The following is an 18913-nucleotide window of genomic DNA, read 5'->3' as shown; positions in this document are numbered from 1 at the left end:
TTGGGAGTGCTAGAGTTTCTTTTCTTTTTTAATATTTTCTAACTAAAACAGATGGCTTAGTAGGTAAAGAAAGTTGCCCCCAAGACCGAAGACCTGAGTTTGGTCTCTGGGATCCACAGGATGGAAGTCGACAACAGATTCCCATTCCCACTTGTTATTCTTTGATCTACATACATACACACCCCATGCAAACTAAATAAACAAATCTGAATGATGGAGAACAATTGAAGAAGACACCAGACAGCTTTCTTTGGTCTCCACACTCCATGCACAGTGCACAGTGCACAGTAGTGAGACTCTCTCTCTGTCTCTCTGTCTCTCTGTCTCTCTCTCCTCATCTTGGAATTCCTTCTCTCTTCCTATCTTCTTCCTGCACAGTCCTGTGGTCTAAGCACTAAGGAGGTGTCCCCTGCCTGCCCTGCCCCTCCTTTTTCTCTGCAGCTTGCTAAGCAACAGGAAGGATGGCTAGGGTGGGGACTGTGAAGGCTGAGGAAGTTTCTTTGTAGCTACAGTGAGAATCAGAGCCCAGAGACCTTCCTCCATGACACGCTTGGCTTCAAACAGGAGATGCAGGTCTCGGGGACCTTTCCCCATGACACTCTGTAAAGGATGGGATCTCAGAGGGTTAGCTCAATGACAGGCAGAAGTTTTCTAGAGTGTGTGAGACCCAACCTTCCAGCTGTTAACACAAAGGAGAAAACAAACATCAATAAAAATTGCATTTTAAGTCTGAAAACAAAGTACCTTCCCATCCCTGGATCTAAAATATGCAAATATCCCCAAACGGGAAAAAGTCCTGGGTCATGACAGTGAGACCCACCATGTTTACGGAACCAAGGATGCCTGGCTGGTGCTGTTGATTTGGGGACCAACCCCTGTGGGCACACCTGCACTTAGCAACTTCTTTTCTGCTCCATTTTCTGTTGCCTTTAACACTCAAAACACCTTTTTAGTACCTGAAGCTCTTTGGGAGTGCTAGAGTTTCTTCTCTTTTTTAATATTTTCTTTCAGTTTTAAGTGTGCGTGCGTGCGTGCGTGCGTCAACCTTCAGCCATCGGGCTGAGCAACAACTGCTTTAGGGGCTGAACGATCTCCTGTGCCCAGGTAGGAGTTTTCAGCACCTGGCCATATGCAAATGAGGGATGTCTTCCTCGTTCTAATGAGGTACCCGAGTCCAACATCACCAACGACGTACTTTCTGAAGCTTCCCTTTAGACGGGGCAGTGCTTTTCCCACAGGAAACGATGGAAGTTAGTAGGCCAGATTTCTGCATTCTCTAGAGGACTGGAGCAGGCTTCTGGTTTAAACCTATAAATCTGTCATCGGTGTTTAGCACGGGATACTTAAAATGTTTCAGTCCCATGGAAATATGTTATTATATCTGTCCTGCACATTTTGGGGTCCTCGTTTCCCTAAATCTGTACTTCCTAGTGACACAGAAGTGTTGCAACAAACAGGAACATTAGCCCGTGTTTGCTTCCCTGGAGATTTGACTATGTGGGAAAACAAAACTAAACCCTTAAGACAATGGGAGAGGTCGTTCAGGCAGACTTGTGTTGTCCTTCCTATATGTGAGAAAAATGTGTCTAGAAAGGAAGCTGGGTCCTCACAGGCACTGCTCTGGAGACATGTCTTTTCTTGCTGAGGCCATAATTGTCTTCTCGAATCAGAGAGTTATTGTGGTTTCTTTCCTTCTTTTTTCATTTGTTTGCTTGTTTATTTATGAGTTTATTTATTTTATTCTGAAGCTGGGTCTCATGCATCCAAGGCCCGTATGTAAATTAGCTGTGTAACCAGCATGGGTTTGTTCAAACTCCTCGTCCTGCTGCCTCCTAATCGCTGGCATTGCATGTATCTGCTGCCACATTGGGTTTTAGCAGTACTGGGAATCAAACCAAGGCCTCTTCAAATGCTAGGCAAGCGCTCTACCAGCTGAGCCATATCCTCTATCCCTGAGTATGCTAGACAAGTGCTCTACCAGCTGAGCCATATCCTCTACCTCTGTGCATGCTAAGCAAGCACTCTACTGGCTGAGCCATATCCTTTATCTCTGTGCATGCTAAGCAAGTGCTCTAAGAGCTGAGCTATATCCTCTATCTATCTCTGCTGTTTTCTCACTAGTGAGCACCAAGCTAGACATGAGCTGTCTTAAAATAATAATAACATGTGGATCTGGTCTTCAAAAGTGTTCAAGTGGAGACGCGCATGCATAAGTACAGTGGAGCTACAAGTCCTGAGACCCTGAGGACACTGGAGACAGAGGAAAGAGAGAAGGCTGAGAGTGGAATGAGGGAGGACACCACAGAGCAAGGAGGACACCCATGACTGTACAGTGTGGGCATGAGAGTCTGACTCTGGGTTCAAAGCCTGTCTCTTCTTCTAGCAAGCTGTATAACCTTGTTGTTCTGGAACACTCCCCAGGACTAAGTCTCCTCCCGTGTCGAGGGGAGGGGATGATAACAGTTTCAGCTGATGATTCTGAGGGTAGACAAGTGAAAGCATCTGTTCCCAAACCTGCACGTGATCAGGTACAGGGAGTGGGTACACAGCTCAGTGCTAGAATGCTTACCTATCCTGTGCAAAGGCCCAGGTTCGATCCCCAGCTCTGTAAAAACAGGCATGGTGGTACTTGCTTATAATCCTAGCATTTAAGGGATGAAAGCAAGAGGGTCAGCAAGTTAGTTGGTCGGTTAACTAGCTAGCTAGTTGTTAGTTAGTTTTTACATGTATGTATGAGCATGTAGGAGTATATACTCAGCACATGCACGATGGAGGCCAAAGAACCCTGAACCGATGAAGGTATCAGATTCTCTGGAAGTTGTGAGGGGCTGTATGGATGCTGGGAACCAAATGCTGGTCTTCTGCAAGAGCAAAATTGCTCTTAACTTCAGAGCCATCTCTCTATCCCCAGGACCCTTGGGTATACAGCTAGTTCAAGGGCAGCCTTGAGTGTATGAGGTCCTTGTCTAAAATAAGTGAAGGAATAAATAAAAAAAATGCTCGATAATTGTTGGCCACCATGAGAATTTGGGATGTGGAAAAGTAAGATGGGGAAAACTGAGATACTGAACAACTGAAAGAACATTCCACACATGGTATGGTAGTTTGAAAGAAAATGACCCCCATAGGTCCTGAGGAGTGGCACTGTTAGGAGGTGTGGCCTTGTTGAAGTTGGTGTGAGTTTATTGGAGAAAATGGTCACTGGTGACAGGCTTTGAAGCCCTGCCCAGTAGAACTCTTAGCTCCCTTTTCAGCACCATGTCTGCCAGCATGCCATCATACTTCCCATCATGAGGATAATGGATAACCCTCTCAACTATAAGCCAATCCCAATCAAATGTCCTTTATAAGAGGCCATGGTCACAGTGCCTCTTCACAGCAATAAAACCCTAACTAAGTCCTATGGCACAAACAGTCTTTGGGGTGTGCTGATCACTCCAAAGTGGTTAAAAGTTATAATTTTTATGTGTAGCTGATTCATGCATCAGAGATCTGTCCTTTAGTAACATCTTCGTGAGCCTGTTTCCTGGCTTGTCCATTGGTGATGAAGGCACCTCACATTAGTGAAAATGGCAGTGACTTGGAAATTGCAAATCAGGGTCACCAGAGTGACCCCCTCCCAAGTGTGGAAAGCCACTGAGATGAGAAAGAAAAAATAAGAGGCAGAGATGCAAATTACTCGATTCCCTCTGTCTTCTTAAGTTATTTTGTTTCTGGCAGTGTTCCTTGGAAGCTGACAGGAGACTGAAATGACATCCTCAGGTCAGCCTCCTTGTCTTCCCACAGAGAAATGTTCTGGAGGGTTCCAGACTGTGGCAGCTGCAATGGAATTCAAATATAATTGTCTTCCATGGAAGTACAGACAGCTCCTAAGAGGAACAGAATGAAGTTTAGTGACTCCCTAGGAAGGCAGGGAAGGAAGCCAGGGCTGGTGCTTGCCCCAGCCATCTGACTATAAGGCACACCCTTCTGGAGTAGGTAATTTTCATGTTGCTGAGATGAATTGCCAACAAAAGCAACTTAAGGACAGAAGAGTTAATTCTAGTAGCTCAGGGTTCACGTTATAGTCAGTCCATTATGACAGAGAAGGCACAGAGGCAGAAAGGTGCAGCAGCTGGTCACAGTGAGAAGGCAGACAGAGGTGGATGCTGGAGATCGGGTCACTCTCTCATTTTACATGGTCCTGAAGCCCAGCCGATGGTGCAGTGCCGACCATATTCAAGGAGTGTCCTCTGCCCAGTAGAACTCTTAGCTCCCTTTTCAGCACCATGTCTGCCAGCATGCCATCATACTTCCCATCATGAGGATAATGGATAACCCTCTCAACTATAAGCCAATCCCAATCAAATGTCCTTTATAAGAGGCCATGGTCACAGTGCCTCTTCACAGCAATAAAACCCTAACTAAGTCCTATGGCACAAACAGTCTTTGGGGTGTGCTGATCACTCCAAAGTGGTTAAAAGTTATAATTTTTATGTGTAGCTGATTCATGCATCAGAGACCTGTCTTTTAGTAACATCTTCGTTAGCCTGTTTCCTGGCTTGTCCATTGGTGATGAAGGCACCTCACCAATGTCCTCTGACCTCAGTTAGCTCAGTCTGCAAATGTCCTTCCCAGGCTTGCCCAGAGGTCTGTCTCCAAAGTGTCTTAGGCTTTTAGCTTGTGTCAAGTTGACATAAAACTAGCCAGCTCACAGGGCGATTCAAGAACCTGTCAAGTTCTCAACAATATTAACCACACAACCTCTATCCTGCGCAGGCATGTGCACATGCGTGTGTGTGTGTGTGTGTGTGTGTGTGTGTCCATGGAGGTCAGAGGAGTGGATCAGGACTGGAGCTGTACTTATAGGCAGTTCCCTGGGAGCTGGAAACTGAACCCTAGGTCTTCTGCAAGAGCAGCAGATGCTGATGACCTGTGTCTCCTTCCTGCCCCTCCATAACTTTTAAAGAATTAGATTGCACCGAGATTGCCCTACGTACAGTGAACCTATGGTGGTGACTCGTGCCATGAGACTTAGGAGGTTTTGGAAGCAGAGGTGTTTCAGAGTCTGTATTCTGGGAATACAGGTGGCTGAGAGCCAAGAATGACAGAGGACCCAAGTCCCACCCCTTCCTGACTGTGTCAACTCAGCAAGCTACTTAGCCTCTGCCCATGCATTCCTTATCTCTACCATAAGAGGAACTTAACGATTTATTGTATGTCAGTATGTGTGTGTGTGCAACACACAAACATGGAGGTTAGGGGGCAACTTTCAGGAATCAGTTCTTTCCTTTCACCATATGCATCCGAGGAACTGAATTTAAGCCATAGATTTCACCAGTACCTTTCCCTGATGAGCCATCTTGCAGGGAGGGGAAGTTAGGTCCTGCCTTGTCCTCCAGAAGAACTGAACCAGGAGACTGAATAGATAACCGACTGGCCTGCAGGAGAGGAGCGTCACACTGGCCATTTGTGTGCCAGGAAGGCTGAGAACTGGAAGGTTTCCCGGTCAAGGAAGCTTGATGCCTCGGGGGTCCCAACATGATTGGAGGTTTGAGGGATTCCTTGAGCCACTGGTCTCCAGTCCACATTGGAAGGCTGGAGAAGCTGGACTCCAGTATCAGGGAACAGTGGCACTAGAATGGAGGACTGAAGACAGGTGGGCAGCCCTGCTCATCTCCCAGGACTCTAGATCTTTCACTGCCAGGTCATGCCTTGTCTCTTTGATGAGTCCTTCCTGGAAGTGACGCCATGGACACATCCAGCAGTAAGCTCTGAGCTCATTACAGAATCAATTAAGTTGGCACTGGACTACTGGAGGCTTAAGAGATAGGAAATTCTTAGCAGATAGATGGAAAACTGGAAACATTCAGCAAGTCCTACCTTTTAATATGATAATATCCACCTCCAGCACGTTCCCTGTAAAGACTTAGCCCAGGCTGTTCTGGAAGATCTGCTGAGAGCTCAGTTCCCGCCAATTCTCTCTTAGTGTTCAAGCAGCATACGTATAATTTCCCTTTGGAATATTCCAGGAACCCAGAAGCCTCACAGTGTTTCTTCTGAAGTGAAACCTGCTCTGGAGTTTCCACACTAGTGAGTGGTCTCACCATCTGGCTGAGAGCCTCAGGGTCCCTGGACTCTGCAGTGCCCATCCCTTCTCCCTCTCTTTTCCATCAGCAAATCACCCAAACCTGGCTATCTAACCTTCTAAAAGATCACTATATCTTAGCCAGGTAGGATTTCTATAACCCTAGCCCTCAAGAGACAGAAGCAAAAGGATGTAAAAGAGACATGACTCTCGGAACAAGCCCTCATTGCAAACTCCCCCAACACCAGAATGCCTAAGATCTCTGTGCCGTTGATTCTGGCCAGGCACTAGCTCTCTCTCCACACTAAGACACCCCTGCTTATCCAAAGAACCTTCTAACTTACTTTTCTACCTCCGCACTTCTCTCCATGAGAAAGCAAAGTGGACCTTTCTGAAATGCACACACTGCTCAGGCTAGGCACTTACACTGCTCAGAGGGTAAAACCCAAGTTCCTAAACTTGACTTTCAGAATGATCTGTTCATCTGGCTAGCCGTCCCCTGCCTCTGCACTCAGCTAGTTCTTGACTTCCTGTGGCTTTGGGAGAAATCCCCTGCTGCTCTCTGGTGAGTCCCAGTCTCGAATAGGCATTATTTATTCCTGGTGCAAAAGTCACCCCCCTACACACACACACACTTCTCTGTCTCCTTTCCTCTCTTTACCCTTCTGTCTCCCACCCCATCTTTCCTCCATCTTCTCCCAATGACCTTCAAGTTCTGGCTTCTTTGTGGAGTTCTAGAGAAGTCTCTTTGTTTTCACCACCACGCAGGCTGAAAGACTCCATTCCTGAGGAGCCTCGGTTTCCTCCCAAAACTCTCTGACCCTTTGATCTCACCTCAAAGGCTTTGGGCTTTGACTTCTCGGTCTCCTGTACTGTATCACCTGCTCCAGGAGGGCCAAGCTTTAGAGGCTGCCTATTCTAGCTGTTCCTTCTGAACTTAGGACAATGTAAGATACTGAGGGAATACTGAGAGGATGACTAGAGATGCTAAAGTCTTCGGGTGGGGTCGGGGAGTGGGAAGATGGCTCAGCAGGCAGAAGCACAAGCTGCTAAGGCAAAGTCTAAGAACATGATTCCAATCCCCGGGACTCACATGGCAGGAGGGGAAAATTAGTCCTGTTTCTGGTTGGGCTCCTTCAAGGTAGAGTCTGAGATGGGCGTCTTTATACACATACGTGTCCTAGCCAGGGCTAATTTTCAACTTGATATGACCAAGGGTCATCTGAGAAGGAAGCTGCAACTGAGGAGATACCTAGATCAGACTGGCCTGTGGGCATGTTTGTGGGGGATTGGCCTGATTGCTAATTGATGTAGGAAATCCCAGCCCACTGTGGGTGGCACTGTCCCTAGGCAGACAGGCCTAGGATGTACAAGACAGCTCAGAGACTTAGAAAGGCAATCATACATCCAAGTCTGACCTGCAGTAAGGTGATTGAAGCAAGACTTTTCAATTCAAGACCTACACTGGTCAATCATTACTCTAAGGATGCTCCAGGTGGGGATGGAGGGAGTGTCCTAGTTAGGTTCTTATTGCTGCAGTAAGCACAATGGCTGAAAACAGCTTAGAGAAGGGGAGTATTTCTTTTTTGCCTTATGCCCATTGTCCATCAAGAAGGGTTGTCAGAGCACAAACTCAAGGCAGAAACTGAAGGAAAAGCCATGGAGGGGTGTGGTTTGGTCCTCATGGTTTGTTCATCCTGCTTTCTTATACCACCCAGGACCACCCACTCAGAGTGGCCCCACCCACAGTGGGCTGGGCCCTCCCACATCCACCATTAATCAAGAAAACAACCCACAAGGCTTGCCTGCAGCCTGATGGAGGTCGCTCCTCAAGTGAAGTTTCCTCTTCCCAGATAAGTCTAGATTTGTGTCAAGTTGACAAAAACTGAAAACTAGCCAGCCAGGGAGTAAGGACATAAACTAGCCACTTCTGGGTCAAGCTGACCCACTTACCCACCTACTCCAGATGGGTGTGTCTGGAGATCAAGTCTGAGCTGTGAGCAGTGGTATATGAGACAGCTGTGGAAAGAAACATACAGAGACAGGGGTGAGGCTACAGCCCTCTGGTGTCTGTGAACTGTTCCCTCTGACCTTCATCAGCTGCACATTCCGAAGGCATGAGCTCTTTCTGGGAAGGTTCTGGGAACGTCTAGCAGCCTTCACATTCTACCTCCACCTGACTCCCCTTCATTTCCAAGGAGCTTTGTGAAATAGTCTAATTCTCAGGATTTGAGACCAACCACATTCCTAACCACAGGCAAAGCAGGAGAATGGCACCAAGAGGCTGTCCTTAACATTCCTACCAAGAGTCTCATGTCAAAGCATTGCCAAGTAGCTGCAGCAAGCTAAAACCTATGTCTGAGAGCTTCATCGTACCTAGCCACACTGTGTGTGCACCAGGGGTGTGTGTCATACCGCAAGGCTAGTGTGTATGGAGCCTGTATTCCATCGCCCTACACTGTAATCCCAGCACTCAGGTGGGTAGAAGCAGGAAGAGCAGTTCAAGATCATCCTTGGCCACACGAGACTACACTCTCCTCGGGAGCCAGACTCTTGCCTGTGCCCTTCGCAATAGCCCTTCTGATAGGAAGACTCGCCAATGAATCGTTTAGAATTGAGGGTGGTGACCTTGGAGCTACCAGCTCCTCACACCTCAGAAGACACAGAGAGGAACTGGAATGGCCCTTTCTGCACACTGCTAATGTGGCAATGTGGGTAATGGGATGTCATCAGGTTTAAATGCCACCTTCACAGATCTCGCACCGACTGTGCCGTGCAGGCCATTCACTTCCCGAGCTTGTATAAACAGAGAAAGTCCACGCATTGCAAGATCGCTGTGGTAAGGAACCTGGCTTGTATCAGCGATTCCAAAAATGAAAGTCGTCATTCTGAAGCTACGTCCTTTCTCATAAACAGCAGCCAGAAGGGATTGGCTCAGGGGGTGTGGTCCACGCTTTGGGAGGGAAAGAGACATACAAAGAACCATGTGCAGTAACTAACAGTGTTGGTGTCAGTGTTTGAACATCTATTGTCATCCAATAAAATATGACAATGACTTCTACTTTAAATAGTCAGGGGCTGAAGAATGTATTATTTCCTTTTTTGGAAAGAGCTGGTAATGAAATGAAGACTAGCAGTATTTGTGTGTGTGTGTGTGTGTGTGTGTGTGTGTATGTGAGAGAGAGACAGAGAGAGAGACAGAGAGAGAGACAGAGTGTGTGTGTCTCTGTATGTGTAAGTCTGTGTGTGGGTGCATATTTGTGTATGTATGCATATGAACTTGTGTGTGTGTGTGTGTGTGTGTGTGTGTGTGTGTGTGTGTGTGTAGGAGTCTGTCTTCCTGTCTATGGAAAACCTAAGACTGGAAGTTATTCATATTTACTGATGACAGAGGAAAGACAAATGTGAGCATCTCTAGATTATGCTTCTCGAGGTGGTGAAATTTGTTTCTGGGTAGAGCAAGACATGACAATGGTTTTCAGTAAAGAACAGGATTCGCAGTCTATGACGTGTGTACTGAACCTACTCAGCTTCAGCAGTCGGAGACCTCTCACACAGACCTGGGCCAGGCCAGGGGATGCAGCTCTGTGCCTGTCTAGTGTGTAGGATCCTGTGGTTCAATCCTGGGCCTGCATACCTGAAGTGTGGGGCTACAGGCTCGAAATCCTCGCACTAGGCATGCAGAGGCAGGAGGATCCGAAGTTACAAAGCCATCCTTGACTTCAAAACAAGAAACAAACAAACATAGCAAAAGAACCAACAAAACAAAACAAAACAAAACAAAACAAAACAAAACAAAATGAAGTCCAAAGCCAGCCAAGCTATACCAGAGCCTGAGTCAAAAACAAAGAAAAAACAAAAAACAAACAAACAAACAAACAAAAAACAAGCAGGATGGGAAAGAGAGGACAGAGAGGAGGGACTGGGAAGTCAGAGGAGGGAACCATAATCAGAATACAGGAATAATCGGTTTTCAATTAAAAACAAAAGCAAGCAAGAAAAATACCCACAGGCAAAAAGTGGAGCATAAGAAAACCTCCACCCCCTGCCGGGGATTAACGCAGTTTGGGTATCCCACCCCACCCCAAGGTCACAGTTCCCTTCTCTTACAAAACTACAGGAAGGGGTCTCAGAGGACCTGCCTCCTCTCCCACCCCTTGCTCTTTTTCTGTTGCCCTCTGGTTCTCAGGGTTTCCTGGCTGCACTGGTCTTGCCGCCCTATGCCCTGCTGGCTTCCCTCAAGCCAAAGGGATGGATTCACTCTCAGTTCCCTCCATAGTCCTGTCCGAGAATTGTCCTGAAATATTTTCCTGCAATGTGCCACCTGCTTCCTGCTGGACCTCTGGAGACTGAGACTATTCTTCCTCAAATAACATTGCCACGTTGGAATCTGAAGATGCTGCGGTCCACATTACAGAGGCCGGTGAAGCTGGACCGAGTGACATTTTAATCTTGTCCCAGAAGTCTACACAGCCCCAGTTACCAATCTCCCCAGATTATTTTCTCATGACCAATCTTTGGGAACTTCATGCTTAACAGCCCATGTTACCCCAATGGACCAGGATACTGCCAAGCCCATGCCATCCCTTCTAGCCCCTGTTCCATGGAGCTCCAGAAAGTAAAATAATGCCACAACATCAAACAAGTGCAAGAAAACCTAGACTGTTCTTTTGCTTCTTATTTGCTTGTTTGTTTCTGAAACAGGGTTCACCTTGTAGCCCTGGCTGCCGTGAAATTTTCTACATAGAACAAACTATCCTGGAACTCACAGAAATCCTCCTGTCTCTGCCTCCTGAGTGCTAGGGTTAAAGGTGTGTGCGTGCCTGTCACACCTGCCTGTTTTTGATGTTGTTTTGTTTGTTTGTTTGTTTTGTTTTGTTTTTAAAATAACCATGTTGGGGCTTTAAAAAAATCACTCATTTTTCAGGTTAAACTCCCTGTCTTTCTAACTCATTGGTATCTTAAGTGTGTGCTTGGTCTGCTCAAGTGTGTGCTTGATAATTTGGAACTTCTCTAAAGCATGAGGATCAAGTTCTATGGTGTGGAATTGAAGCAACAAAACTAGGCTTAGAGGAGACCAGGGGACCGAGGTGTGGATAAAGGGGTGGGGCAGGACAAAAGGTCACATGATGTGAAGAGAACTACAGGGGAAGAGGGGAGATGAGGAAGAAGATGAAGGGAAAAAACAACACAAACAAATTTTTTAAGTTTTCGTTAAATGAGACCTAACTATTTGCAAGCTATTAAAAATAATAGAAACATCTGGGCAGTAGTGGCACATGCCTTTAATCCCAGCACTTGAGAGGCAGAGATAGGTGGATTTCTGAGTTTGAGGCCAGCCTGGTCTACAGAGTGAGTTCCAGGACAGCCAAGGCTACACAGAGAAACCCTGTCTCAAAAAAAAAAAAGAAAAAAAAAGAAGAAGAAGTAAAGTGTCCACAAACATGAGCCAGCCTTGGTGGCGCACGCCTTTAACCCCACCAGCACTGGGAGGCAAAGTCAGGAAGATGGTAAATTGAATCAAGGCTAGCCTGGACTAAGTAACAGGTCCTTGTCTTAAAAATAAAAAGTGAGACGGAGCGGGGCAGTGAGACTGGCTTTACTCACTGGCCTGGTGTCTATGATGGCGCCTTGGTGGGCCTGTAGATTTCCATTGGTCACTGAATTAAAAGTTATATGAAGGAGGCAAAGTAATAGCAACCCCATGTGGAAATGAAGCACTCTTGTGTTTTACCTACTCTGTGTATTCCCTTAGTCCTAAACCCTAAAGCACACATGTTCACATGCACATGCAACATACATGCACAAGTGCAAGCCATGATTTAGCCCTTGTTTTCACGGGATGTGGAAGGCCCCATTTCTTAGCCACGACCACACCCTCTTCACCAGGCTCTTCAGCTCTGCCATGATTCTCATTCAGTGTCTTCCGAGGCTGCCTCTCAGGAGAGACCCTAACCCTTAGCTCGAAGCCTCTCTTGGAGCACGCCACACTGGTCCCATCTTCTGCTGCTTCTCCACACTGGCAGACCATGAGGACTAAGGGCAAAGATCGTGTCTGTCTCATCTTCCATCTCTTTGGCTTGATGAACTCAACTATTTCAAGTTCTTTACAGCAGATTCTTTTAGAAAGTTATAACCCAAGCGGCAGGAGCCATGCGTCAAAAAAATATTAGAGCCGTTCCAAGCCAAGTTCCAGGAACCTCTAACAGAAAATATCTTCTGGGTTTTTCTAAGCCTGGGTGCATCTCCCATCTCGGATCTTTCTCCTTGGTCACTAAAATTGCTTCTTTCTTTATAGTTCTTGTAGCAAATTCTTCAACCCAGCTCTCTGGCAGTTATTTGATGAGATAGTCTAGTATTCCTGAGTGTGTGTGCAGGAATGACTTACAGCAGTGTAGACAAGCACTCCCAGTGGCTATAATTAATTTCATTTTTATAACGCACATATCAATTTGCATATCAAACCAGTAATTTCATGGCTATCATTACATAGGAAGACAGCAACATTAGAGAAGTGAGCTGGTTTAATTTAAAGGTTCCTCTGGAGAATCTTAACTCATGCCTGTAGTCTCAGCATTTAGGAGGCTAAGGCAGGAGGATTACTGTGAGTATGAGGTAATCTTGTCTTAAAAAAATAACAGTAACGTTAAATAAGAATTAAGGTGGGGGCTAGGGAGATGGCTCAGAGCTTAAGGGTGCTTACTGCTCTCGCAGAGGACCTGTGTTCAGTACCCAGCACCTACATGGCAACACACGATCACCTGTTACTCTACCTCCAGGGGATCTGATGCCTTCTTCTGGCCTCTGTGGACTATTGCATAGATGTGGTGCACATAAGCTCTTATAGGCACACAAACATATGCATAAGATTTTCCAAAAAAGAATATGGGTAACAAATGTAGCTTGTTAAAAGCTCAAATGCCACAATCAATCTGTGTCATTTTGGCAAGGTTACTGTGACATGTCAAGTTTCTCCAGATGAATACAGTATTCCTAAGGCACTTATTCAGTTGGCTTACACGACAGGATCTGGGTGGTCCAGCAATGGCTGTCTATGTGCTCAAGATGCTGAGAACTTGGGAGCTGCTTCGTCAGCAAGTTTGGGATTCCCAGGAATCTCAATTCGGTGCCAAAGGCCTGGAAGATTCCCCAACAGCTACTGAGCTTCAGTTCACATTGAAAGGATGAAGAATCTTGGATCTCATCTCAGTAAAGGTTGGCAGTGGCAGCCACAGCAGGATAGACATCACCATCAAGGAGTGAGGGCAGGTAGGCTACTCTGCTTTGTCTCCATACCACATTGTGTCTAGGCCACCAGCAAGTGCCACCACCTACACTGTGGGTTACCAGAAAGTGCCACCACCCACTCCAGAGTTTATCTCCTCTCAGTTTATCTCTCCTGGACATGCCCTGCCCAGAGGCATGTCCTCATTTGACCCTAGAGACAATCAAGTTAGTAATCAAGATATCACTTCAGCTCTTGTGCCCAGCAAAGCCATTAAATGGTATTCTAAGAGCTACTGTGAAGGTATTTTGAAGCTCCAATTAGTGCAATCTGTTAACAAAGGAGATATTCTTCTCTCATTTGGTTAGATATGGTTTGTCAATGGAAAGACCTTAATAATAGAAATAACATTTCCTTGACAAGGAAGACAATGGTTTCTGCCTTTAGTTCCCAAATGTTTCTTCCTGATGGTCTGAGGTGTGCACACAGGCTTGCCAAGCCAGGTCCTGTGTAGACAGACAGATGGAGCTATAGAGATAGTTAGATAGATAAACAGATGATTGATCAATTTATAGCTAGTTAGCAGGAAAAATAGATGATAAAACATATAGACAAATGATAGATGATAAAGGTGGACAAAAGATGATAGATGAAGTAGATACTAGGTTAGATGTTCTGATTAGTTTAGCTAAACTGACAGGTTGCATGCACACACACACACACCCAAGAGCTATCTGGATTTGTGAATGAAAGACACACACATGCACACACCAGCTAACTTTAATATGCCTTGACTAGCTTAATGCCTGGGTGTTTCCAATCCTTCCCACTGCTAGCAAACACCCCCCTGGTAATCCTGAGTTAACACCTTTTAAAAATCTATATTTCATCTCTGTTACCCCAAAATACAATTGGGGAAGTGGCCTGTGTGGATCACTTTCCCTGCTTCTCACATGTTGGCGGGACTTTAGATCTGGTCTTTCTTCCCCATCATGGCGATCTCTGCTTCCTTCCTCCTAGTCCCTAGCCCATGCAAATCTAAAGGTCTCACCTCAGACTGCCTGTCCAGCCACTGACCGTTGAGTCTTTATTGATTGATCAAAAATCAACTGGGGACAAGGACCTTCAGCATTTGGACACACAGATTCCCAACTTTGGGGGCTGGATTAATTCAAAGCTTTAGAACCAATCCCCAACAATTAGAAAGTTGATATAGATAACAGATGATAGATGAGACAGAAGATAGATTGATATTATAATAGGTTAGATAGATAGATAATATGAATAACAAATGAGAAATGAAATTAAGATTAATATATAGATAGGTGATGCAGGGGAGATAGTGTGGCAATTTGAATGGGAATGGCCCACATAATATAATGTTAGGTAAGAATATAGGTGGGGGCTCATATATTTGTATGATTAGTCCCCAGCTGGTGGAACTGTTTGGGAAGGACTAGATGGTCTGAGGTGTGCACACCTCAGAAGGCATGGTCTTGGAGGAAGATTATCACTGGGGGGTGAGGTGTGACACAATACCCAGTTAGCATTCTCTGCCTCCTTCGTACAGATAAAGATGTAAGTTCTCACTCATTGCTCGTATGCCATGCCTGCCTGATGGTTGCCGTGCTCCCTGCCCTGATGGTCATGAACTCATCAGACCATCTGAAACTGTAAGGCCCAAATAAATTCTTTCTTCTATAAGTTGCCTTGGTCATGGTGTTTTGTCATGGTAATAAAAAAGATAGACAGACAGGAAGACGGACCTCACTGATTGTGTTTCTCTGATGTAACCTTGAATGATTTATCAAATGACAGATGCTTATTTGAAGTTTACACGGGCCGGGGTACCTGAACACCAACCCTAACATTCAGGAAGCAATACTGCAATCACAACTTGACCTTAGTGTTTTATATTCTCGAGAAAAAGAATTGAGATGGTAGCATTCACCTTGAGAAGGCTATCTTCCCCCTTGCTTTTCTTGTGTGTCTCTATTTGCATTAACTGGTAGCTGTGTTCCCTGCCAAGAGTAGTCAGCTGTGATAGCAACAGCAATTTATTTCAGCTGACATAGGCGGCCTGACTCGGTAAAACAGTGTTTGTCCTACTGATATCTATATGTGTCAAAATAGAGGTGCTGCCTAGAATCCTGGGCTTCTAGAATATTCCATCTCCACAGAGCTGCAGACTCAACTGGGGTTGGATTTACTGGAATTTCCTAGACTACCCATCTCTATTCTACTGCATCAGATTATGTGGGGGGTTGTGTATGTGTGTGTGTGTGTTATATGTGTATATGCATATATGTGTGTATTTATGTATATATATATATACATATATATATGTTTGTGTGTAATGTGTGTGTGTGTATGTATGTGTATATGTGTGTGTATGTATGCATTGTTTGTGTGTGTATGTATGTGTGTGTGGTGTGGTGTGTGTATGTGGTATGGTGTGTATGTGTGCATGTACGTGTGTGTGTCTGCCAGTGACTGGTGGCAAGAAGCTGAAATCAAACAAGATCCACCAGAAACAGGGTACTAAGGTAACACTGCAGAAGGACCCTTAACTGGCTTTCTGTGGAGCTTTTATTTGGATGGCTCAACATACAGAGTTCAAAATAGGGACAGAGAAACCATGAAAGTCATACCGAATATTTTATATCACTATCGCCAGATGTGCTCAGGAATCAGAAGTGGCTGCATGGGGATTGTTTGCATAATGCCCTCAAACATGCTAAGCTGCATTGCTAAGGAGGGGAGAGGAAACCTCTTGCCCACTGCATTCCTTGGGCGGGCGGAGACATTCCTCCCAGGGGGGTAAACACATTTCTAGAAGAGCAGAGTTCACATACCAGAGTAGTGTAGAAAAGTTCATTATATGCGTGCTATCTGCATGTGCGCGTAGAGTTGTGGGACAGAGCATATGAGTTTTTGTGTGTTCTTTGCATAATTCTTCAATGCACTCATTAATTGTAGGACCTGACAGATGGTTCTTGCTTTATTTCTTTTAAAATTTGGGCGTATTCTAACATGTTGTATTTGTGAAATCTCTAGTATAGCTTTAAGAATCCCAAAATTTAGTATCCACTGAACTAGTGGACAGATGGTGTGTGTGTGTGTGTGTGTGTGTGTGTGCATATGTGTGCATGAGTGTGTGTGTGCATGTACATAGTCATGCATATTTCTGGAGTCCAGAGGACAGCCTTGAGTATTGTTCATCAGGACCATCTCCATTATTGTTTTTATACAGAGTCTCCATAAGTAGGTCAGAAGCTAGGCTAATTCGGAGCCACATTCACTTTTCCATCTCTTCAGGAATGCCATTACAAGCACATGACACCTCTACACAGGTTGTGGTGATTAAACCTCCAATCCTCATATTTCTCCAGCAAACACTTTACCATCTGAGCCATCACCAGAGTCCTAACTCTCATGCTATGAGATGGGGAGACCGAGAAACAGAGAGTAAGAAGTGAATCTCAGGGCTCCCCCAGCTTGGAGGAAGAATGAACTCAGAAGCAGCTGTCCCATGTGACTCCTCCCAAGCCCGTCTAGCAGGCAGTACCTCCAGGTGGAGACACTTTGGGTATAACATCATGGTTTCTGCCCAGAGAAACACACCATACCATACTCAGCCACAGAGCCCAGCAAGCTCAGAGTGAACACCTTATGCTCTGCAAGCAGAGATGTGCCATCCCTCCCACCGCAACTCCCTTACTTCAAATAACTTCACATGAGCTGCTGAGAAGCAAACAAAAGCCACCGAGTCCCACTTTCTGGAGCATGCATTTTTTATGGCTGGCCATGATGGCTTATATATCCATAGTCTTTACTCACTACACCGAGAGAGCACCTTGCCTATTGGACAATGATCAATGAGCTCTTCATTCCTTTGTGCAATAGTGTCAGCACTCAAACTTACAATCAAACTGGAAAGTGTGATGGTGGCCAAGTGGGATGCCTGATTCTCTGTTATGCAACATACTTCAAATAGAATCTATGTGGCCCTGATAGCCTAAAGCAGAGAGTGGTTCAACCTTTCTAATGCTTCAACCCTTTAATACAGTCCCTCTGGTTGTGGTGACCCCCAACCATAAAATTATTTTTGTTGCTAATTCATAACTGTAATTTTACCTCTGTTCTGAATGTAAGTATCCGTGTTTCCAGATGGTCGTAGGTGACCTTTCTAAAATGGTCATTCAACTCCTTAAAGGGGTTGTGACCCACAAGTTAAGAACCATTGGTCTGAAGGACACATTTTACCACCTGTGCATGCAGTAGAGACTGGAGCTTTGGATTCTCTGTGTTTCTTAGAAACCATATGTGATGGTTGGCTAGTCTTAACTTCAACTTGATAGAACCTGGAACCAATAGGAAGTAAGTCTCTAGACATGCTTGTGGCGCTTCAGCTTGATTATGCTAATTGGCACAGGACTATCCATCTTTATGGCAGGCAGGACCATTTTCTAGGGAAGGAGGTCCTGGACTGTATAAATGGACACAGTGAGCTGAGCAGTGGCCACGTGTGTTCCTTTGTCTCGGCTTCCTGAGTGTGGATACGATCTGATTGGCTATTTCCAGTCCCCGCCCCCTTCACTTTCCCACAGTGACAGACTCTCGCCCGGAACTAAAACCAACCCTTTCTCCCTTGAGCTGCTTTTCTCAGATCGCTTCACCACAGCAACTGGAAAAGAAACTACCAGTGTCTGTGAGTTCAAAGCCAAGACTTCTCCAAAGCCCAGGCATATGGAGGGGCCGGTGGGATTAGCACTGCCTCGTGCTTACATTGTTATTGTTGTTGTTGTTTGGGTTTTTCTTTTTTCTTCATGCTAGATTCAGAAGACAATGTTTTCTTAAAGCTAGAGCGGAAAGATCCACCCAATCGCAGGCCGTTTGGTGCCTGGTCTCATCGCCATGGCCGTGATCCTGTTATCCACCAAGTAGATATTGAAATAATCCAAGTTATTCACTCCACAAAACCAACAGCCCTGGAAAGTTGGCAGGCATGCTTGTTTAAACAAGGCTCCCAAGCTTTCTACTGGCAGGTGTTTCCAGAGTTCTTGGAGCACAATTCTTTGGATAGGATATTTGCCAATATACATAGCAACGGGGGTGGGGTGGGGGGAGCATTTTCCTTTAACACAGTGCAGACACCAAAATGCCTTAAATGCAAAGCTGGATATTTGGTGTACTTACTTATTTTGGCTCTGGGTCACAAAATCAACAATTATAACAATAATAAAACCCTCTGAATCTTAGGACCCAGAGCCCCGATGTGAGACGGTGTGGGACAGATTTGCTTATCTATCTGCACCCCAACATGGCTTCCCCAGACTTCTCCACAGGGTGACTCGTGTTTGGTTCTGCCAGCTTTGACAATTCCACGGTCTCCTGAATGTCCCATTCTCTGACTAATTCTGCTTGAAATTGGGGCTGGAGTTGGTAGGGAAGTTCATAGGATGGACGCAGAGCAGGTAAGGCTCCATTCTCCCCTCTTGAGCCTCAGACATTGATTTCAGTTATTCGTTATTCCTAAATCCTGCTTTCCGAAATTGAAACCTGGGATGGCTTTCGAAGCCCATGGCCAGCTTTATAATTTGCTCCTTGGCAGCCAGACC

At 45.5% G+C, this 18913-nt stretch overlaps 1 annotated feature.

Moving 5' to 3' along the window:
* Positions 7237–8396: an enhancer, noted in NCBI's record as "Hh enhancer approximately 67 kb upstream of Tgfbr2". NCBI's record gives its function as "Hedgehog-responsive enhancer" and the evidence as "EXISTENCE:reporter gene assay evidence [ECO:0000049][PMID:26912062]".

Source organism: Mus musculus, chromosome 9 (genome assembly GCF_000001635.26).
Source record: "Mus musculus strain C57BL/6J chromosome 9, GRCm38.p6 C57BL/6J".
NCBI classification, from domain to species: domain Eukaryota; kingdom Metazoa; phylum Chordata; class Mammalia; order Rodentia; family Muridae; genus Mus; species Mus musculus.
The sequence above is the reverse complement of the archived record's forward strand: the minus strand, read 5'-3'. Positions and strand labels throughout refer to the sequence as shown.